General features: G+C 40.3%; 1 non-coding gene across 1 annotated transcript; it reads left to right on the forward strand.

Moving 5' to 3' along the window:
* The first annotated feature begins 21,484 nt into the window (after positions 1–21,484).
* Positions 21,485–21,591, forward strand: LOC112764857 (small nucleolar RNA R71). Its single transcript, XR_003183372.1, has one exon. It is a non-coding gene; the product is annotated as a small nucleolar RNA R71 (small nucleolar RNA).
* The last annotated feature ends 2,348 nt before the right edge of the window (positions 21,592–23,939 follow it).

Raw genomic sequence — 23,939 nt, forward strand, 5'->3', positions numbered from 1 at the left:
ATTTTCTGGCTGAAATTGAGGGACCTGAGCAAAAATCTGATTCAGAGACCAAAAAGGACTGCAGATGCTGTTGGATTCTGACCTCCCTGCACTCGAAGTGGATTTTCTGGAGCTACAGAAGTCCAACTGGCGCGCTCTCAACGGCGTTGGAAAGTAGACATCCTGGGCTTTCCAGCAATATATGATAGTCCATACTTTGCCCAAGATTTGATGGCCCAAACCGGCGTTCAAAGTCACCTCAAGAAATCCCAGCGTTAAACGCTGGAACTGGCACCCAAATGGGAGTTAAACGCCCAAACTGGCACTAAAGCTGGCGTTTAACTCCAAGAAGAGTCTCTGCACGAAATTTGCTTCATTGCTCAGCCCAAGCACACACCAAGTGGGCCCGGAAGAGGATTTTTATGTCATTTACTCATTTCTGTACACCTTAGGCTACTAGTTCTTATAAGTAGGACCTTTTACTATTGTATTTTCATCTTTGGACATCTAGTTCTTAGATCATGATAGAAGGACTTTGGTAGCTATCTTCATTTTTATGCTATCTTAGATCATTGGGAGGCTGGCCATTCGGCCATGCCTAGACCTTATGCTTATGTATTTTCAACGGTGGAGCTTCTACACACCATAGATTAAGGTGTGGAGCTCTGCTGTACCTCGAGTATTAATGCAATTACTATTGTTCTTCAATTCAATTCCCCTTGTTCTTGTTCCAAGATATCACTTGTTCTTCAACTTGATGAAGGTGATGATTGACGCCCATCACCATTCTCACTCATGAACAAAGTGACTGACAACCACTCTTGTTCTACAAGCATTTGAGGCTTGGTGAATATCTCTTGGATTCCTGATTGCACGATGCATGGTTGATCGCCTGACAACCGAGTGCTCGCCTGACAAACGAGCCAACCATTCCGTGAGATCAGAGTCTTCGTGGTATAGGCAGGACCTGATGGCGGCATTCAAGAGAATCCGGAAGGTCTAAACCTTGTCTGTGGTATTCTGAGTAGGATTCAATGATTGAATGACTGTGACGTGCTTCAAACCTGTAACCTACTGGGCGTTAGTGACAGACGCAAAAGAGTGATTCTATTCCGGTAGGGGAGGGAACCAAACCGGTGATTAGCCGCACTGTGACAGAGTGCATGAGCATTAGTTTTCACTGCGAGGATGGGAGGTAGCTGCTGACAACAGTGAAACCCTACACGAGCTTGCCATGGAAAGGAGTAAGAAGAATTGGATGAAGGCAATAGGAAAGCAGAGAGACGGAAGGGAAGGCGTCTTCATACGCTTATCTGAAGTTCCTACCAATGAATTACATAAGTATCTCTATCTTTACCTTTGTGTTATTTTCGTTCATCACTATATCCATTTGAGTTTGCCTGACTAAGATTTACAAGATGACCATAGCTTGCTTCAATACTAACAATCTCCGTGGGATCGACCCTTACTCACGTAAGGTTTATTACTTGGACGACCCAGTGCACTTGCTGGTTAGTTGTGCGAAGTTGTGTAATGCCATGGTATTGAGCTACCAAGTTTTTGGAGCCATTACCGGGATTATGAGAGTTGTGAAAAAGTAATGTTCACAATTTCGCGCACCAATGCCCTAGGAAAAGACTTCATGAAAATTCCTTGGTGTTTCACCAACTTATTCATTCTAACATGCAACATGCAAGTACTAACTACTAAATATCCATAAATGGTAAAGAAATATTTACAAGAAACCAAGCAGGATAAAACAAACATAAAACTACTCAAAATAAGGAAAAAGTACTACAAGAAACATTGCAAAAGTGCTTTGAAAAGAGAAATTTTTACCCCATTGGAATCATCGATCTTCCCCCACACTTAGTTTGTGCACGGTCCTCCGTGCATGCTTTTGCTCCGGGAGGATAAAGAGGGGCCACCTTCAGCTGGTGGACTCAAAAATGGGTTGGTCAATTGCATCATACTCCCCCCGCCCCCTGGTGTACGAATTTGTAATCCGTACAACTAACCAGCAAGTGCACTGGGTCGTCCAAGTAATACCTTACGTGAGTAAGGGTCGATCCCACGGAGATTATTGGTTTGAAGCAAGCTATGTTTATTTTATTAATCTTAGTCAGGATGCCAATAAGATTATTTGGATTTAATTGTAAGAAGTAAAAGTGTTTGGAATAAGTAATTGTTACTTTATTAATGGAGGATATGTTGGAGTTTTGGAGATGCTTTGTCCTCTGAATTTCTGCAGTGTAATATTCAACTCAATTGTTTGTAAAGTTCCATCCATGGAAAGATGTATGTAGGGTGTCACCATTGTCAGTGGCTACTTCCCATCCTCTCAGTGAAAACGGTCAAGATGCTCTGTCACAGCACGGCTAATCAGCCGTTGGTTCTCGATCATGTTGGAATAGGATCCATTGATCCTTTTGCGTTTGTCATCACGCCCAGCAATTGCGAGTTTGAAGCGCGTCACAGCCATTCAATCCTTGAATCCTACTCGAAATACCACAGACAAGGTTTAGACTTTCCGGATCCTCAAGAGTGGCCGCCATCAGTTCTAGCTTATACCATGAAGATTATGATTAAGGAAGCTAAGAGATGCTCATTAAATCTGATGTAGAACGGACGTGTTTGCCAGGCACACGTTCATGGATTGAGGAAGGTGATGAGTGTCACGGATAATCACCTCCTTCACAATTAAGCGCGAATGAACATCTTAGATAGGAACACACACACGTTTGAATGAAGAAATAGAAACAATTGCATTAATTCATTGAGACGCTGCAGATCTCCTCACCCCCAACAATGGAGTTTAGAGACTCATGCCGTCAAAGTGTATAAAATTCAGATCTGAAAATGTCATGAGATACAAATTAAGTCTCTAAAAGTTGTTTAAATAGTAAACTAATAACCTATGTTTACAGAAAATGAGTAAACTATGATAGATAGTGCAGAAATCCATTTCTGGAGCCCACTTGGTGTGTGCTGGGGCTGAGACTTAAGCTTCTCACGTGCCTGGGCTATTGTGGGCATTCAACGCCAGGTTGTAACCTGTTTCTGGCGTTGAACTCCAACTTGTAACTTGTTTCTGGCGCTGGATGCCAGACTGCAACATGGAACTGACGTTGAATGCCAGTTTACGTCATCTATCTTCACGCAAAGTATGAACTATTATATATTTCTGGAAAGCCCTGGATGTCTACTTTCCAACCCAATTGAGAGCGCGTCAATTGGACTTCTGTGGCTCCAAAAACTCCATTCTGAGTGCAGCGAGGTCAGGATCCAAAAAATACCTGAAATCACAGAAAAATACACAAACTCATAGTAAAGTCCAGAAATATGATTTTTTCCTAAAAACTAATAATATTCTACTAAAAAATAATTAAAACATGCTAAAATCTACATGAAATTACCCCCAAAAAGTGTATAAAATATCCGCTCATCACAACACCAAACTTAAACTGTTGCTTGTCCCCAAGCAACTAGATGATCAAAATAGGATAAAAAGAATTTAAGGAGTAATAAAATCTCCGAGTTTTAAGTGAAGCTCAGATTCTAATTTAGATGAGCGGGGCTAGTAGCTTTTTGTTTCTGAACAGTTTTGGCATCTCCCTTTATCCTTTGAAATTCAGAATGATTGGCATCCATAGGAACTCAGAATTCAGATAGTATTATTGATTCTCCTAGTGTAGTATGTTGATTCTTGAACACAGTTACTTTATGAGTCTTGGCCGTGGCCCTAAGCACTTTTTTTCCAGTATTACGACCGGATATATAAATGCCACAGACACATGACTGGGTGAACCTTTTCAGATTGTAACTCAGCTTTGCTAAAGTCCCCAGTTAGAGGTGTCCAGAGCTCTTAAGCACACTCTTTTTGCTTTGGATCACGACTTTAACCACTCAGTCTCAAGCTTTTCACTTGGACCTGCATGCCACAAGCATATGGTTAGGGACAGCTTGATTTAGCCGCTTAGGCCTGGAATTACTTCCTTGGGCCCTCCTATCCACTGATGCTCAGAGCCTTGGATCCTTTTCACCCTTGCCTTTTGGTTTTAAGGGCTATTGGCTTTTTCTTTTTCTTGATCCAATGATTTCTTGTACAAGTTTTTTTTTCACTGCTTTTTCTTGCTTCAAGAATCAAATTCATGACTTTTCAGATCATCAATAATATTTTCGTGTTCCTCATTCTTTCAGGAGCCAACATTAGTAAAATTCAGGATAAAATATGCACTGTTCAAGCATTCATTCAGAGAACAAAAAGTATTGCCACCACATATAATTAATTATAATTTTTATTATTAAGAACTCAAAAAATATAAATTACTTCTTTATTCTAAAAATCTACTATTTTATTCATGTCTGATGATGATGAGAAAAATAATTTATAACTTAATTGGAAATAAAACCAGAATAGATATGCTAATTACTACTACTACTACTACTGTATAACTTCTAAGGTAAATTTCTATAATAACACTATCACAGAGTTAAAGCTAAAATTAGAACTCAACAACCTGTGTTTCGGGAAGTGGATGTTCCTCTGATCTGTGGGGTGCTTGGTCCTTCAAGGATTAATTTCTGGCGCTTTAGCTCCCTTAAATCACGCCCTTGCTCTTCTTGTTCCTTAAGCAGTTTGCAAAGCATGCTACTTTGATTGTTCTGTTCTTCCTTTATTTGGTTCATAGCTTCTTGCAATTTGGAAATAGATGCCTTAAATATTCCCAATATTCGAATTGAGGAAGTTCTGGGAGGACTTCTTGTGCTCTCCTCTTGATTGGATCATCCTGCAGCTGTTGTCTTTCCATTGATATTTTAGTGATTGGCCTCTCAACTGAGATATACTCTGTTATTCCCATCTTCACTCCGGCATCTCTGCAGAGCATAGAAATTAAGCTTGGATAGGCCAATCTGGCATCCTTGGAATTCTTGTTTGCGATTTTGTATAGTTCACACGAGATCAGTTGATGGACTTCTACTTCTTTTCCCAACATGATGCAGTGAATCATCACTGCTCTTTTAACAGTAACTTCAGAATGGTTGCTGGTGGGCAATATAGAACGCCCAATGAAATCCAGCCAGCCTCTGGCAGCTGGTTTGAGATCTTCTCTTTTGAGTTGATTTGGGATGCCAGTGGTGCTGGTGGTCCACCTGGCTTTAGGGATGCATATATCCTCTAGAATCTTGTCCAGGCCTTTGTTTACCCTCATCATTCTCCTATTAAAGGAGTCTGGGTCATCCTTCGGTTGAGGAAGCTTAAAGATCTCCCTGATTTTGTCAGGATGGGTGTGAACAATCTTTCCTCTGACTAAGGTCCGATGATCATAAAGGGCAGCTCCAATTATTCTTTGCCTGTCTGTCTGCCATAGATTTGCATAGAACTCCTGAACCATATTCCTTCCCACTTTCGTTTCAGGATTAGCTAGGATTTCCCAGTTCCTGTTTCGAATTTGTTCTTGGATCTCCGGATATTCATCTTCTTTCAGATCGAACTTGACTTCCGGGATCACTGATCATAGACTCATTATTTTGTAGTAATGGTCTGAATGTTCTTTAGTTAAGAACTTCCCTTGATTCCAAAGTGGCTTTGAAATATTCTCTTTCTTACCTCTTAGGTTGGGTTGTTTTCCTTTAGGGGCCATGATCAAAGTGAGTATATTTTTGTGATCACGGATAAGCACACCAAACTTAGAGGTTTGCTTGTCCTCAAGCAAAAGAAAAGAGAGAAGAGGGATAGAAGGAGAGCAGGTGTGGAATGGTGGATGATGAGATGGGCACCAAAAGTGGATATAAAGGGAGGGGGTGGGTTTTCGAAAATAAGAAAAAGATATAAGATAAAAAATATGATTTATAAAAGATAAATATGATGAGAAAAGGATATAATTTAAAAAGTTAATATTTAAAAATAAATCTGAATTTTTAATTTGAAAACGATTTTAAAAGATAATTAAGTTTTTTTTAAAAAAAAAATTGGAAAAAGAGTTGGATTGGATTGGAAAAAGGTTTATGTTTATGTATGAAGCTATATTATTTTTGAAAAAGGGATTTTAGAAATTAGGGTTCTTAGAAAACTATTTTGATTTAAAGGAGGACATTTTGAAACATGTTTATGCAAGAAATCATGATTTGAAACATAAAAATTTGGAAAATTTGCAAAGAAAAACGAATTTTACCTCCTCCCCACCATCCTGGCGTTAAAGGCCCAAATGCTGCATGTTTTGGGCGTTTAACGCCCAATTGCTGCTTCTCCTGGGCGTTCAACGCCCAGCTATTGCTTCTTTCTGGCGTTGAACGCCAAGCAGTCCTTTGTCACTGTTAGAGACTTCAGCTTGCCCATTTGTCTGTGGATGATATAGAGTGGCTATCCTGTGGCTAACTCCATAACGAACCATAGCAGAGTAAAGCTGTTTATTGCAGAAATGAGTGCCCCCATCACTGATTAATACTCTAGGGGTACCAAATCTACTGAAGATGTGTTTCTGGAGGAATTTTAACACTATTTTAGTGTCATTAGTAGGTGTTGCAATAGCTTCCACCCATTTGGATACATAATCCACTGCCACCAAAATATAAGTGTTTGAGTATGATGGTGGGAAAGGGCCCATGAAGTCAATACCCCGTACATCAAACAACTCAATCTCCAAGATCCCTTGTTGAGGCATGGCATAACTGTGAGGTAGATTACCAGATCTTTGGCAACTGTCACAATTAAGTACAAACACTCGGGAATCTTTATAGAGAGTAGGCCAGTAGAAGCCACATTGGAGGACTCTTGTGGCTGTTCGCTCACTTCCAAAATGTCCTCCATACTGGGATCCATGGCAATGCCATAGAATCTTCTGCGCTTCTTCTTTAGGCACACATCTATGGATTACTCCGTCTGCACATCTCTTAAAGAGATACGGCTCATCCCAAAGATAATACTTTGCATCCGTGATCAGCTTCTTTGATTGCTGCCTACTGTATTCTTTGGGTATGAATCTCACTGCCTTGTAGTTTGCAATGTCTGCAAACCATGGCACTTCCTGGATGGCAAAGAGTTGCTCATCCAGAAAGTTTTCAGAGATCTCAGTAAGAGGGATGGACGCCCCTTCTACTGGTTCTATTCGGGACAGGTGGTCTGCTACCTGATTCTCTGTCCCTTTTCTGTCTCTTATTTCTATATCAAACTCTTGTAGAAGCAACACCCATCTTATAAGTTTGGGTTTTAAATCCTGCTTTGTGAGTAGATATTTAAGAGCAGCATGATCAGTGTACACAACCACTTTTGATCCTACTAAATAGGATCTGAATTTGTCAATGGCGTAAACCACTGCAAGTAGCTCTTTTTCTGTAGTTGTGTAATTCTTCTATGCGTCATTTAAAACACGACTGGCATAGTAAATGACGTGCAGAAGCTTGTCATGCCTCTGTCCCAACATTGCACCAATGGCATGGTCACTGGCATCACACATTATTTCAAATGGCAATGTCCAGTTTGGTGCAGAGATGATTGGTGTTGTGACCAATTTAGCTTTCAGAGTCTCAAATGCATGCAGACACTCTTTATCAAAGATAAATGGCGTGTCAGCAGCTAGCAGGTTGCTCAGAGGTTTGGCGATTTTTGAAAAATCCTTTATAAACCTCCTATAGAATCCTGCATGCCCCAAAAAGCTTCTGATTGCCTTAACATTGGTAGGTGGTGGTAATTTTTCAATTACCTCTACCTTAGCTTGATCCACCTCTATTTCCTTGTTCAAAATTTTGTGCCGAAGGACAATTCTTTCAGTTACCATAAAGTGACACTTCTCCCAGTTTAAAACCAGGTTAGTCTCTTGGCATCTCTTTAGAACAAGTACTAGATGGTCAAGACAGGAGCTGAATGAGTCTCCAAATACTGAAAAGTCATCCATGAAAATTTCCAGAAAATTTTCCACCATATCAGAGAAAATTGAGAGCATGCACCTCTGAAAGGTTGTAGGTGCATTACACAGGCCAAATGGCATCCTTCTGTATGCAAATACTCCAGATGGACATGTGAATGCTATTTTCTCTTGATCCTGGGGATCTACTGCAATTTGATTATAACCTGAATATCCATCTAGGAAGCAGTAGTATTCATGACCTGCTAGTCTTTCTAGCATCTGGTCTATGAATGGTAAAGGAAAATGATCCTTTCTGATGGCTGTATTGAGCCTTCTATAATCAATACACATACGCCACCCTGTAACTGTTCTTGTAGGAACCAGTTCATTTTTTTCATTATGAACCACTGTCATGCCTCCCTTCTTAGGGACGACTTGGACAGGGCTTACCCAGGGGCTGTCAGAAATAGGATAAATAATCCCAACCTCTAGTAATTTAGTGACCTCCTTTTGCACCACTTCCTTCATGGCTGGATTCAGCCGCCTTTGTGGTTGGACCACTGGCTTGGCGTCACTGATGAGCGGATAATTTGTACGCTTTTTGGCATTGTTTTTAGTATGTTTTTAGTATGATCTAGTTAGTTTTTAGTGTATTTTTATTAGTTTTAGTTAAAATTCACTTTTCTGGACTTTACTATGAGTTTGTGTGTTTTTCTGTGATTTCAGGTATTTTCTGGCTGAAATTGAGGGACCTGAGCAAAAATCTGATTCAGAGACTAAAAAGGACTGCAGATGCTATTGGATTCTGACCTCCCTGCACTCGAAGTGGATTTTCTGGAGCTACAGAAGCCCAATTGGCGCACTCTCAATGGCGTTGGAAAGTAGACATCCTGGGCTTTCCAGCAATATATGATAGTCTATACTTTGCCCAAGATTTGATGGCCCAAACTGGCGTTCAAAGTCACCCTCAGAATTCCCAGCGTTAAACGCCGGAACTGGCACAAGGATGGGAGTTAAATGCCCAAACTGGCATAAAAGCTGGCGTTTAACTCCAAGAAGAGTCTCTACACGAAAATGCTTCAATGATCAGCCCAAGCACACACCAAGTGGGCCCAGAAGTGGATTTTTATGTCATTTACTCATCTCTGTAAACCCTAGGCCACTAGTTCTCTATATATAGGACCTTTTTACTATTGTATTATCATCTTCTGATCTTTGGAAGCTTTTGATCATGTTTTTATGATTAAACCCTCATTGGGAGGCTGGCCATTCGGCCATGCCTAGACCTTGTTCTTATGTATTTTCAACGGTGGAGTTTCTACACACCATAGATTAAGGTGTGGAGCTCTGCTGTACCTCGAGTATTAATGCAATTACTATTGTTCTTCTATTCAATTCCGCTTGTTCTTGTTCTAAGATATCACTTGTTCTTCAACTTGATGAATGTGATGATCCGTGACACTCATCATCATTCTCACCTATGAACGTGTGCCTGACAACCACCTCCGTTCTACCTTAGATTGGGTGGATATCTCTTGGATTCCTGATACACGATGCATGGTTGATCGCCTGACAACTGAGTGCTCGCCTGACAACCGAGCCAGCCATTCCGTGAGATCAGAGTCTTCGTGGTATAGGCTAGAACTGATGGCGGCATTCAAGAGAATCCGGAAGGTGTAACCTTGTCTGTGGTATTCTGAGTAGGATTCAATGATTGAATGACTGTGACGTGCTTCAAACTCTTGAGGGCGTGGCGTTAGTGACAGACGCAAAAGAATCACTGGATTCTATTCCGGCCTGGTTGAGAACCGATAGATGGATAGCCGTGCCGTGACAGGGTGCGTTGAACATTTCCACTGAGAGGATGGGAGGTAGCCACTGACAACGGTGAAACCCTTGCATAAGCTTGCCATGGAAAGGAGTAAGAAGGATTGGATGAAGACAGTAGGAAAGCAGAGAGACGGAAGGAACACAGCATCTTCATGCGCTTATCTGAAATTCCCACCAATGAACTGCATAAGTATCTCTATCTTTATCTTTATGTTTTATTCGTATATCACCCATATCCATTTGAGTTTGCCTTACTAAGATTTACAAGGTGACCATAGCTTGCTTCATACCAACAATCTCTGTGGGATCGACCCTTACTCGCGTAAGGTTTATTACTTGGACGACCCAGTACACTTGCTGGTTAGTTGTGCGAAGTTGTGTTTATGCCATGGTATTGAACACCAAGTTTTTGGATTCATTACCGGGGATTATTTGATTTGTGAAAAGTATTGATCACAATTTCGCATACCAGTCACCCTTCAATAGGATTTTGTGCATGCATCTGGCTGGGCTAATGCCCTTAAGATCACTGATGGACCACCCAAGAGCTGTCTTGTGTGTCCTTAGCACTTGAATTAGTGCTTCCTCTTCCTGTGGCTCTAAGGTAGAGCTTATGATTACAGGAAAGGTATCATCTTCTCCCAGAAATGTATATTTTAGGGATAGTGGTAATGGTTTGAGCTCGGGTTTGGGAGGTTTCTCCTCTTCCTGAGGGATTTTCAGAGGTTCTATTATTCTCTCTGATTCTTCTAAATCAGGCTGAACATCTTTAAAGATGTCCTCTAGCTCTGATTCGAGACTCTTAGCCATATTGACCTCTCTTACCAGAGAGTCAATGATATCAAGACTCATGCAGTCATTTGGGGTGTCTGGATATTGCATGGCTTTGACAACATTCAACTAGAACTCCTCCTCATTGACTCTCAGGGTTACTTCCCCTTTTTGGACGTTAATGAGGGTTCGGCCAGTTGCTAGGAAAGGTCTTCCTAGAATGAGAGTTGCACTCTTGTGTTCCTCCATTTCTAGCACCACAAAGTCAGTAGGAAAGGCAAATGGCCCAGCCTTGACAATCATGTCTTCAATCACGCCTGATGGGTATTTAATGGAGCCATTAGCAAGTTGAAGACATATCTGGGTTGGTTTGACTTCTTCAGTCAAACCAAGCTTTGTGATAAGAGATGCAGGTATTAAGTTGATACTTGCCCCAAGATCACATAGAGCCTGCTTGGTACAAGTACCCTCTAATGTGCATGGTATCATAAAGCTTCCGGGATCCTTAAGCTTCTCATGTAAGCTTTTTAGGATAACTGCACTGCATTCTTCAGTGAGGTAAACTTTTTTAGTTTCCTTCCAATCCTTCTTATGACTTAAGATCTCTTTCATGAACTTGGCAAAAGAGGGTATTTGCTCAAGTGCTTCTGCAAACGAAATCTTTATTTCAAGAGTCCTGAGATAGTTTGCAAAGCGGGCAAATTGCTTATCCTGTTCCGCTTGGCGGAGTTTTTGAGGATAAGGCATTTTGGCCTTGTATTCCTCAACCTTAGTTGCTGCAGGTTTATTACCTGTAGAGTTGGGTTGGGAAGCCTTTTTAGAAGGGTTGTTATCAGCACTTGTATGTGACTGATCTCCCACTGGCATTTGAATGCCAGGGGTGGAAGCTGGAGTGGCGTTAGACGCCAACTCCTTATCTGTTACTAGCGTCTGAATGCCAGAACTGTGCTCCCCTTGGGCGTTCAACGCCGGATTCATGCTTGTTTCTGGCGTTGAACGCCAGGAATGAGCATGGTCTGAGCGTTCAGCGCCAGCCTTATTCCTCTCTGGGCTCTGATTGTCCTCAGAGGGATTTTGAGTAGCCATTTGTTCATTTCTTGGCTTCCTGCTGCTTTGAAGTGAGGTATTTAATGTTTTTCCACTTCTTAATTGAACTGCTTGGCATTCTTCTGTTATTTGTTTTGACAGTTGCTTTTTTGTTTGCTTTAACTGTACTTCCATATTCCTGTTAGCCATTATTGTTTCCTGTAGTATTTCCTTGAATTCGGCTAGCTGCTGAGTTAGAAAGTCTAATTGCTGATTGAATTCATTAGCCTGATCTACAGGACTGAGTTCAGCAGTTACTGTTTTAGCTTCTTCTTTCATGGAAGATTCACTGCTTAGGTACAGATGCTGATTTCTGGCAACTGTATTAATAAGCTCTTGAGCTTCTTCAATTATTTTTCTCATATGTATAGATCCACCAGTTGAGTGATCTAGAGAAATCTGAGCTTTTTCTGTAAGCCCATAGTAGAAGATGTCTAATTGCACCCACTCTGAAAACATCTCAGAGGGGCATTTTCTTAGCATCTCTCTGTATCTCTCCCAAGCATCATAAAGGGATTCATTATCTCCTTGTTTGAAGCCTTGGATGCTAAGCCTTAGCTGTGTCATCCGTTTTGGAGGAAAATAGTGATTCAGGAATTTTTCTGACAGCTGTTTCCATGTCTTTATGCTGTTCTTAGGTTGGTTATTTAACCACCTCTTAGCTTGATCTTTTACAGCAAATGGAAATAGTAGTAATATGTAGACATCCTAATCTACTTCCTTATCATGCACTGTGTCAGCAATTTGTAAAAATTGTGCCAGAAACTCTGTAGGTTCTTCATGTGGAAGACCGGAATACTGGCAGCTTTGCTGCACCATGATAATGAGCTAAGGATTCAACTCAAAGCTACTAACTCCAATGGAGGGTATACATATACTACTCCCATATGAAGCAGTAGTGGGGTTAGCATATGACCCCAGAGTCCTCCTGGACCGTTCATTTCCACTTAGTTCCATGATGGAGCAAGGAAGATGGTATAGATGTTGATATTGTTTATTTTATTTAATTTATTATATAAAGAAAATTGATTTTTGAAATAATAAAATAAAATAAAATAAAAATAAAAGTAAGGTAAATAAAGAAAGAAAATTAACAATTAAAATAAATATTTGAAAAATTTTGAAATTGAAATCTGAAAAAAAAATTCGAAAATATAGTTTAAAACCAATTAGAAAAGATATTAATTTTTTTTTTGAATTTTGAATTTTATGATGAAAGAGAAAAACACATAAAAGACACAAGACTTAAAATTTTTAGATCTAATGCTCCTTATTTTCGAAAATTTTGGAGGGAAAACACCAAGGAACACCAAACTTAAAAATTTCAAGATCAAAACACAAAGAAGACTCAAGAACACTTTGAAGACTCACAAGAACACCAAGAACAAAAGGAAGAACACTAAACTTAAAAATTTTTTTAGAAATCAAAATAATTTTCGAAAATTATATCAAAATTAGCAAGAAAACACCAAACTTAAATCAAGAAAAATTATTTTTGAAAAAGATTTTAAAGAGAAGATACCCAATTGCCAAGAACATAAGCCAACGCTCTAACCAACTGAGTTATAAATGTAACACTTGTTTTGAATAGGTATATTTGGATTATTCCTTTTGGACGACTAATGCTTTGGAAAAGAACAAGAAAAATAATAAAAGGCACAGAACAAGAAAAACTAAAAATCAAACAAGAAAAATAAATAAGAACAACTTAAAGATCAAAGAAAAGAAATTCAAAAATTTAAAAGAAAAATATAAAATATGCAATTAACACCAAACTTATAACAAGACACTAGACTCAAAGAAAAATTAAAAATTAATAAAGAAAAATAATATTTTTGAAAAGAAAATAAAAGACTCTGACCCAATTGCCAAAATCTTCCTAATCTAAGAAATAAAATAAACCTTTAGTTGTTCAAACTCGAACAATCCCCGGCAACGGCGCCAAAAACTTGGTGGACGAAATTGTGATTCATATGTTATTGCATTTTGTAGAATTCATTGCTTTTTCTTTCCCCGGTAACGGCGCCAAAAACTTGGTGCACGAATTTGCAATCCGTACAACTAACCAGCAAGTGCACTGGGTCGTCCAAGTAATACCTTACGTGAGTAAGGGTCGATCCCACGGAGATTATTGGTTTGAAGCAAGCTATGTTTATTTTATTAATCTTAGTCAGGATGCCAATAAGATTATTTGGATTTAATTGTAAGAAGTAAAAGTGTTTGGAATAAGTAATTATTACTTTATTAATGGAGGATATGTTGGAGTTTTGGAGATGCTTTGTCCTCTGAATTTTTGCAATGTAATATTCAACTCAATTATTTGTAAAGTTCCATCCATTGCAAGCTGTATGTAGGGTGTCACCATTGTCAGTGGCTACTTCCCATCCTCTCAGTGAAAACGGTCAAGATGCTCTGTCACAGCATGGCTAATTAGCTGTTGGTTCTCGATCATGTTGGAATAGGATCCATTGATCCTTTTGCGTTTGTCATCACGCCCAGCAATCGCGCGTTTGAAGCGTGTCACAGCCATTCAATCCTTGAATCCTACTTGGAATACCACAGACAAGGTTTAGACTTTCCGGATCCTCAAGAGTGGCCGCCATCAGTTCTAGCTTATACCACGAAGATTCTGATTAAGGAAGCTAAGAGATGCTCATTCAATCTGATGTAGAACGGAGGTGTTTGCCAGACACACGTTCATGGATTGAGGAAGGTGATGAGTGTCATGGATCATCACCTCCTTCACAATTAAGCGCGAATTAACATCTTAGATAGGAACACACACACGTTTGAATGAAGAAATAGAAACAATTGCATTAATTCATTGAGACGCTGCAGAGCTCCTCACCCCCAACAATGGAGTTTAGAGACTCATGCCGTCAAAGTGTATAAAATTCAGATATGAAAATGTCATGAGATACAAATTAAGTCTCTAAAAGTTGTTTAAATAGTAAACTAATAACCTAGGTTTACAGAAAATGAGTAAACTATGATAGATAGTGCAGAAATCCATTTCTGGGGCCCACTTGGTGTGTGCTGGGGCTGAGACTTAAGCTTCTCACGTGCCTGGGCTGTTTTGGGTGTTCAACGCCAGGTTGTAACCTGTTTCTGGCGTTGAACTCCAACTTGTAACTTGTTTCTGGCGCTGGACGCCAGACTGCAACATGGAACTGGCATTGAACGCCAGTTTACGTCGTCTATCTTCACGCAAAGTATGGACTATTATATATTGCTAGAAAGCCCTGGATGTCTACTTTTCAACCCAATTGAGAGCGCGTCAATTGGACTCCTATAGCTCCAAAAATTCCATTCCGAGTGCAGTGAGATCAGGATCCAACAGCATCAGTAGTCTTTTTTCAGCCTAACTCAGAGTTTTGCTCAGCTCCCTCAAGTTCAACCAGAAAATACCTGAAATCACAGAAAAATACACAAACTCATAGTAAAGTCCAGAAATATGATTTTTGCCTAAAAACTAATAATATTCTACTAAAAACTAATTAAAACATGCTAAAATCTACATGAAATTATCCCCAAAAAGCGTATAAAATATCCGCTCATCACCCCCCACTATCACGGATGAAGCTCTAGGAGGCGGGCCGGGGTCTCTTCCTTCTAGCCTTGCCGCTATCCACTCAAAACGCTTTTGCTCCAAATGCTCCTTGTGGTGGATATCGTGCAAGATGTCTTTGAATAATTCTGGAAGAGGACAGAGAAAAGGTAAAGTAGTTGACGAAGTTGGCAGTCTTGGTGGTGGTGCTGTGGATATCTTCCTCTCAGAGGGTGTGGTGGTTGTTGATCTCTCCAATTCTCCCCTCGGGATGTACTTGTTGCCTCTAGGGACCTTGAACATGATGTCCCTCGGACGCTTCAATTGGGTCTTGCTCTAAGAACTCCCAATGAAGTGAGGCAATCCACTCATCGATGACTATTTTGTACTTGATCGGAACCTTAAGCGTCCGTTCCCAATGGATTGGCCTTTCCTCAAATTTGTCATATAGGAACTCGGCTCTTTGGTTGATCAAGGTGTCCGGGTTATCGCTCGGGCAAGCCATGAAGTATGGTCTTGATGCGTGGGATGTAGGTTCCACAACCGGCAAAGCGACCGGTTTCTTACCCTTCTTTTGCATCCTACAAAGAAAGAAAACAAAAAATATCAAGGTCATAGGACAACAACAACTTAGAATAATGAGGAAGCATTTAATGAAGTGAAGAAACTAAATTCTTAGTTGGAAGTTTGAAAATAGTGTGATTCATAAGAATGGCGGTGTGTATATTCCAATGGTGCGCGCGGTTGCAACATACACACCGGTCGCACACAACGGCAATCACACTCTTAAAGCAATTCAAAGTTCAAAACTTCGCAACTAAGTGCTTAAGTTGCACATATGAAACAAAGAAATGGAAGCAACTTCAAGCAAGCACCGACAAGGAATTACCAATTGTTCATCCTCGACATGTGGTAATCACATATACAATGCTCTTAATTGGAAGACAAATATGCTTGATCAAGACATCATCAAGAGTTGAACATTTGTAAAGTGATTACTCAAGTTAAATTCAAAGGTGAACAATGAGACTCTAATTCTACCAACACAATGCATTTATGTATAAAGTCACCCATGAACAAGGTACACAAATCTTGGAAAAATGGGTGGTTGATATCAAAGTATACCAACAATGAAATGCATTGGCAAAGCAATGTGATCAACATCAAAATTCACAAACGAATTTGCACAATTCATACAATATGCCTAACCAAAGATAAATTGAAAGCATATGATGGCCAAGTCATATGAATCAAACAAAATATTCAATGAGGCATTATATCAAACATGTAGTATGCAATGTGCAAGTTCTTCACAATTAAGCTAAAAAAATGATCAAAATCAACCTAATAATCAAGCAACAACACTTTGTAATACAAAGAAACAATTAAGAAAGCAACAAATTTAATCTAAGAAAACACAAAGGAAAAGAAAGTAATTGCAAAAATATAAACATAAAAAGAAAGGAAAGACAAAAAAACCTTGGATATAGAGGTTGAAGAACTAGGGGAAAACATTGGCACTTCTTATAGCCACTGCGACATCACGGCGGTTGGGTTTGCCGGAAAGAGTGATGACAAGTCATCTTATGCTAGCTTTTCAAGCATTTTTCACTTGTTTTATTAGGATTTATGCACTTTTTTGCACAATAAGTAAGTGATTTGGAATGGATTTTCATTATTATGTTAAATCAATCAACCATCATTTATTTGACACAAAATCATAGGGTTTATGCTAGAATTAGTTGATTTTATGAATGATTTAGAAACCTTGTGAATTTGGTGATACTTTGAAAAGTTTGTTTGGTTTCTTGCAGATGAAGAAAGGAGGACAAGGCACCAAGGGGAACAAGGAAGGAAGGCCAGTGCTCAACAAAGGAAGCGCTCAACAAAGGCCAGCGTTCACAAGGAGCGCTCAAAGAAGTAAGCGCTACACTCACAAGTGTGAGCATTTTTGGGCACTAACCTAAGGGAAGCTGCGCGCGCATTAAACCAAGGAAGGCATACATCAAAGGCTGGCGCTCAAAGAAGTGAGTGCTACGCTCACAAGTGTGAGCATTCTCGTGCCTTAGAAGCAAGGAAAGCAAGGCCAAAGTAAGGAGCACTCAAAGAAGTGAGCACTACGCTCACAAGTGTGAGCGCTACGCTCACAATTGTGAGTGCTATGCTCACAAGGAAATAAAGGAAGCGCAGCCCTCACAAGAGGGAACACCAAAGGCTCGAAGGGGGAGCACCCAAGGGAGCGCTAGACATAGCGCTCAATTAAGGAAGCATAACGCTCACTAAAAGGAGCGTCAAGGATCGAAGAGGGGGCACACATTGAAGCAACAAAGAGCAGCGCTCACTTATTAAGCTCTAGGAGCATGCTTGGCCAAAGGAAAATGAATGCTACGCTCACAAGACCCAACGGAGCGCTACCCTGGGAGCTAATCAAATGCATCCTGATCCATGCCACTTGAACCAAGCCATTTTGGACCCAATTCTTCATAGAATTTAAAAGCCCACTCCAAGCTCTGAAGACCAAAATAGAAAGTGTATAAATAGGAGTTAATTTGATTTGTAAGGGACCTTTTAGCTCATTTTTAGTTTTCCACTTTTAATTTTCATTTGTTTTGAATTTGGGAATTGGGATTAGATCTAGTTTGCTTTCTGTTTTCATTTTCTTTCTTCTGCAACTTCTACGTTCTGCATTGGGTTTTTGAATTCAAATTGAAGAACTCCATTGAATTTCTTGATCTGAGAATCAACTGTAGTTCCCTTTCATCTAGTTCTGAGAATTGGAGAATTAGATCAAGATCTTCTTTGCTGTTTTCATTTTCATTTCTTCTGCAATTTCTTTTCTGTTTGATCAAAGGAGTGATTGAGATCTAGATCTATTTTCTAATCTCATTGCTCTTCTTCGATCTTCAATTCCTCTTCTAGAATTTCATAACTAAGCTAAGTTTTCTTGCTGTTTGTTTCTTGAAGCAATTTTCCATTTCTATTTGCTACTGAGCTGAAACTATTCATCTCATAGCTCTCTGATTTACTTCAATCTGCATTTTCCTTGTTAAATTTTGAATCCCAGCACCCAAATCCCTTTAATTCTTCAAGCAATTTACATTTTTCAGCAATTTAGATTCAGCAATTTACATTTCTTGCACTTTAAGTTTCAGTTATTTACATTTTTTGCAATTTAAGTTTCAGCTCCTTTATTTTCTTGCACTTTAAGTTTCTGCAATTTATCTCTTTTACACTTTACTTTTCTGTCCAATTTACCTTTTGCACCTTTACTTACTTGCAATTTAGCTTCTGTTAATCAAAATCACTCAAATCACCAAATATTCACTTAACTAAATTCATCACCTAACTAAAATTGCTCAATCCATCAATCCTTGTGGGATCGACCTCACTCTTGTGAGTTATTACTACTTGATGTGACCCGGTACACTTGCTGGTGAGTTTGTGTGGAATTGTTTTTCCCTTGTCAAAGAGCACCGGAGGAGAAAGCTCACCGGTAGTGAAAAGAGAAAAGAGAAGAGAGGAAAAGAAAAGAAGAAAAGAGAAGAGAAGTAAGAGATAGGTATGGATGGTGGTCGCCGGTGGTAGGCTGACGGCGGCAGCGGCTGGCAGCGGGCTGATCGGGGAGACTGGGCGGAGAAGAGACAAAGAGGACAGCCAAGAAGAAGAGAGGAAAAGAAAACAAGGCTGCCTTTCAACAGGGCAGCTCGCCCCATTAACCCTTAGATTGCGACTTGTGCGGATGCACAGAAGAGAAAACTTAGAGAGAGTGTGAACGCACACAGTGTGTGAATGCTGCAACCAGAGAGGTTGCAAAAGGATGTGCGGGCGCACAAGAGTGTGCGCTCGCACAGAGGAACTTTTTTTTATACGTGGACAAAGCAGGTGTGCGTGCGCACGCACAAAAGGTGAGAATGGGGGAGGTTGTTCTCACGCATAGGTTGTTCCCTCGCCCCCACCAGAGGGGCTAACAAAGGGTGTGCGGGCGCACACGTCTGTGCGGCCGCATAGATGGAGCGCAAAAAGGGACTCGTGCATACGCACACAGGTGTGGGCACGCACAGATCGGAGTAGAGGGGCAGTGCGCACGCACAGACTGTGCTGGCGCTGCGACCAGAGAGCATGCCAAGACGTGTGCATATGCACAAGCTTGTGCAGCCGCATAGAAGGCTAAAACACAGAGTTGTGCGCACGCACAGTTTGGTGCGTACACACAGATGCCCTATTTCAGAATTTTCTTTTCTCTTCAAAACTAAGGTTCCCAACCTTAGTACACCAACATACCAACCCCATATCATCCAAACAAGCACAAAATCATAGTCCACAAGTAATTCAACTTACAGAACTCAAAATCATCAAACAAACCTAAGATAAGCATTATATCACAAGAAAACAAATAGTTTAAAAAGCTATAAACAAGAGATAGAGCTAGAAAAAAATGTCACCATGGTGGGGTGTCTCCCACCAAGCACTTTGGTTTAGAGTCCTAAGTTGGACTTGCATGGCTTCATTGGTCACTTAGGAAGTTCCCCAATGAGGAAAATCTCCAACTCCTTGGCTTGCTTTTGTTGAGCATGATCCTTTGAAATTGAGTCTTTTATACTATCCTCTTTTCCTTGCTCCTTGCCATCTTCACTCACCTTGTCTTCAACTATGCCGCATCCAAAAACAGAGTAAGCTCCACGAATGGGCTTATCAGACTCCTCCAAAGTGAACTTGACTAACTTGCCATCCGACTCAAAAGTGTAGACTCCCGAATGTGCATCTAACTAGAAACGGGCCGTCTTCAAGAATGGTCATCCAAAGAGTATTGGTGATGGATTGGTTGAGTCAATAGGAGAGGTCTCCAAGATCTATCCGCTGAAAAGAGCAATCCTTGAATATGACAATTACATTTTCTGCAAACCCCACAACTGACACAATACTCTTGTCGGCTAGCACGAATCTTGCCCCGGATCTCTTAAGAGGTACTAACTTCAATCTCTCATAAATAGGGAGTGGCATGATGTTCACACACGCCCCCAAATCACACATACAGTCCATGAACATAGTCCCACCAATCAAACAAGCGACCAAATATGGGCCGGGATCATTGCATTTTTCAGGAAGTAAAGAAGAGATAGAGTCATCTACTGACTTTTTGTTGAGGTTGCCAAGCTTGTCCTTGTGAGTGCAAATAGCCTTGAGGAACTTGGCATATTTCGGCACTTGTTGAATGGCTTGAAAGAGAGGGACGGTAACTTCAACTTTCTCAAAAATTTCCACCACAGTGGGGTCAAGATCTTCTTGCTTCTTTACTTTCTTAGCTATTGTTGGGAATGGAATGGGTAAAGGCTCTTCAAGAAAGGTCTTTCTCTTTGGCTCCTTGACCTTTCGTGGTTCTTTTTCATCTTTATCAATATCTTCATCTCCACTCCTCATCACCTCTACTTCATCTCCTACCTCCTTATTGTTGGTCTCCTCATTCAACTTTGGAGGTATAGCCACATTCTTATCCAACTTAGTACCACTCCTAAGAATAATGGCGTTTATGCTTCCTTTAGGATTGGGTTGAGGTTGGGAGGGTAAACTACTTGAGGTTAAAGCTTGTTGGGTGCTTGGTGTGGTTTGAGGAGGGAGAGTCAAACGGGTAAGGGCTTCAGCTATTGTAGCCATGTAAGCATCTTATTTCTTATGGAACTCTCTTTGTTCTTGCATGAAGGTATGGATTGTATCATTCATGTGGGATTGATTGGAGGGAAGGGCTTGGTTAACTTGAGTAGAATTGAATCTACTGTTTGGATGTTGATACTTCACTTGAGATGGAGGTTGTGGGGGTTGTTGGTATGGTTGTTGGTATTGCGGTTGGCCTTGGGGGTGTTGATGGTAGTAAACTTGAGCATTTTAATTGGGTTGAGCTTGGGAAGCTTGGTTCCACCTTTGGTTTGAGTTATCCCTCCACCCTTGGCCTTGATTACCTATATGTGGGTAGGGTCCTTGGGTGTAATTGGGTCTTTGTGGATAGGGGTTAGCAACTGCTAATGTAGTGTCCTCTTGGATTTGAGGGCACTCATCGGTGTAATGAGTAGTACAAGAGCAAACACCACATATCCTTGATGGTCCTTCGGTCCTAGGAGGTTGAGGTGGGGCATTTATCAAAGCTTGAGGGATTTGTTGCCCTTGGGTGATTTGCCTCAACAAAATTGTCATCTCACTAAGGGTCTTAGTCAAAATAGCATCTTCGATGGGAGAAACCTCGCTCACAGCTTTCGGTTGTGGACTCTTAGCCCAAGAGTGTTAAGTAGAATCCGCTAGGTCCAATATAACTTCCCATGCTTCTGCTGTGGTCTTGTTTTTGGTCAATGATCCTCTACTCACGGAATCCAAGAGAAGCTTATCTTGGTGGTGTATTCTTTGACAGATATAACTGATCAAAACCAACTCATCTATCTGGTGGTGTGGGCAAGCTTCTAGCAACTTCTTAAATCTCTCCCAATATTCATACAAAGTCTCCCCATCCCGTTGCACAATGCAAGAAATCTCTCTTCTCAGATTGTCTGTCTTCTGGGGAAGGTAGAACTTCTCCAAAAATTCTTTTTCACAACAAGTCCCAATTGGATCTAACTTCACCCGGCTGAGTATAAAACCACTCCTTTGCTTTTCCTTCCAAGGAGAAAGAAAAAGCGAAGACCAACACCGCGGCTTCATCCACTCCATGTCTTCTCGCAGTTGCACATGCAACTTGGAAATCCTTAAGATGCTTCAGAGGATCTTCCCCAGGCAATCCATTGTACTTGGGGAGCAAGTTGATTGTGCCAGACTTAAGTTCAAAATTCGGATCCAAGGCCGGATATAGAATCTGAAGTGGGTGCAAGGCAAGATCAGAAGCTCCGGCCTCCTTCAAGGTAATCCTTTGAGGTGGGTCCGCCATGACAGTGTCACCTGAGTCACTCAAAGACAGTTTAAAACTCTCCACAGATGAATATAAAGTCTCCTCGTTGATTGGAGAATGATAGTCATGGATAGGTGGTGATAGTGAATGGGAATGGTCCTCAAGGGAGCCCGCTTTACTATTCACAAAAGCTAGCCAGCGCCGAGCTTGTCTTATACGAGTTAAATTTCTTTCAATTTCTGGGTCAAAAGTGGCCAAGCTCGGGTCTGGAAGTAACCGTGTCATTCAACTGAAGAGGCAATGAAAGCATGCAATTATGAAAGGCAAAACAAAAGTAGGCAAGTAAGCAAGAACTAACTTAACACTCTATAACTACCAAAACTAACTAAGGAGGGAAAGTAGTAATTACAATCAATGCCAAGTAGCAAACCAAAAATTAACTATTCACACTATTCGCATATTTACACAACCAAACGTCATGGAACTCATTGCACTTAAAGTGAAATCCCCAGTAACGGCGCCAAAAATTTGACGACGGCCAAAAGCATAAGTTTTGATTTTCACACTAAAATAGGATTAACGTTGCAAGTATAGACCCAAATCCTATAATCGGTCGCTGATCAAATTTGAAAATTCACAAGATGTGTCACAACTCAAAACCAATATAAACTGAGAATATTTAGCTCCCGGGTCGTCTCCCAAGGAATCACTTAAGAGGCAATGAGTGCGCAAATTCCGGTTGTAGTGATCAAGGGATTGTTAACGAAGAAATGAACATATAAAGCAATAAAAGAACATGCAAAATTGTAATGATTGAACTAATGAAGAAATTAAAGAACTGACTATGTAATATAAACAAGTATAAAAGAAATTAACATAGCAATGTATGGAAAATTGAAAGCATAAAAAGGGATCTTGGCTTAGAGTGAGCTAAGGATCCTTTCCTTGTTGAAACCACAACTATGCCAATTATGTTGGATTAATCTCACTTGATCAACCCTCACATCAGAATGTAAGTTAAATGAGCATAAGTGTTCTTAATCCACAAATCCTAAATTGCTTGCTAATTGCCTTAGCAACAACTTAACTTTAGTGGGAACAAGAACAATTAACAATCCAAAGATTGACACTAAATGTTGGACATTCCAACTCTAGGAACCCCATTGCTCACTTTACCCAAGCCAAGAGACAAAAATTTAGCCTAAAACCATGTTTGACATTTTGTCAAACACTTGGTGGGCAAAAAGCTTAAACATGAGGAAAATGAGAAATGACTTGAAACCAAAAGCAAAAATTGATCTCAATCAACAAGAATAGCATAAGAAAGCATAGAACATCAAACATTAAATTCATCAACAAAAAGGTGAAATTGCAAGAGAGAAGCAAAATTGAAAATATAACTTGAATTTTAAGAAAGAGTAATAACAATGTAACTATAAAGAGTAATAACAAGAGAATACTTACAATGAGATTAGCAAAACCCAATGATCAAAAATGGAAATAACACTTGGAATGTAAAACCCTAATGAAACCCTAATGGAGAAGATAAGAAAACTTAGAGAAAACTAAAACTAAAAACATTCTATTCTACTCCTAAAACTATACTAATGCTATGCTATGTTGTATCCTTCATTTCCCATCCAATATGAGCAAAAATTCTTCAGAAATGGGCCTCCAAAGCCTTGAAATTGCGAGTCACGTGCTTTTCTAATGAGGTCATACACGGACACCTATGCGGACGCACAGACGTGTGCGTCCGCACACTTTGCGAAATCCTCAACCTGTGCGTACGCACAAGTAGTTGTGCGCGCGCACACTAGGCGATGCTTGACGGGACGCGTGACGCGCTCAAAATGATCCACGTGCTCTGCTTGGGCTCCTGTGCGAATGCACAAGAGGCTGTGCACACGCACAGGTCTCTGAGCTCATCTCCTTTGATTCTTCATGTTTCCTCCATTTTGCTTGCTCTTCTTCTATTTTCTCCATCCTATTCCTACCTTATTCACCTGAA

This window comes from Arachis hypogaea, chromosome 2 (genome assembly GCF_003086295.3).
Source record: "Arachis hypogaea cultivar Tifrunner chromosome 2, arahy.Tifrunner.gnm2.J5K5, whole genome shotgun sequence".
NCBI lineage: Eukaryota > Viridiplantae > Streptophyta > Magnoliopsida > Fabales > Fabaceae > Arachis > Arachis hypogaea.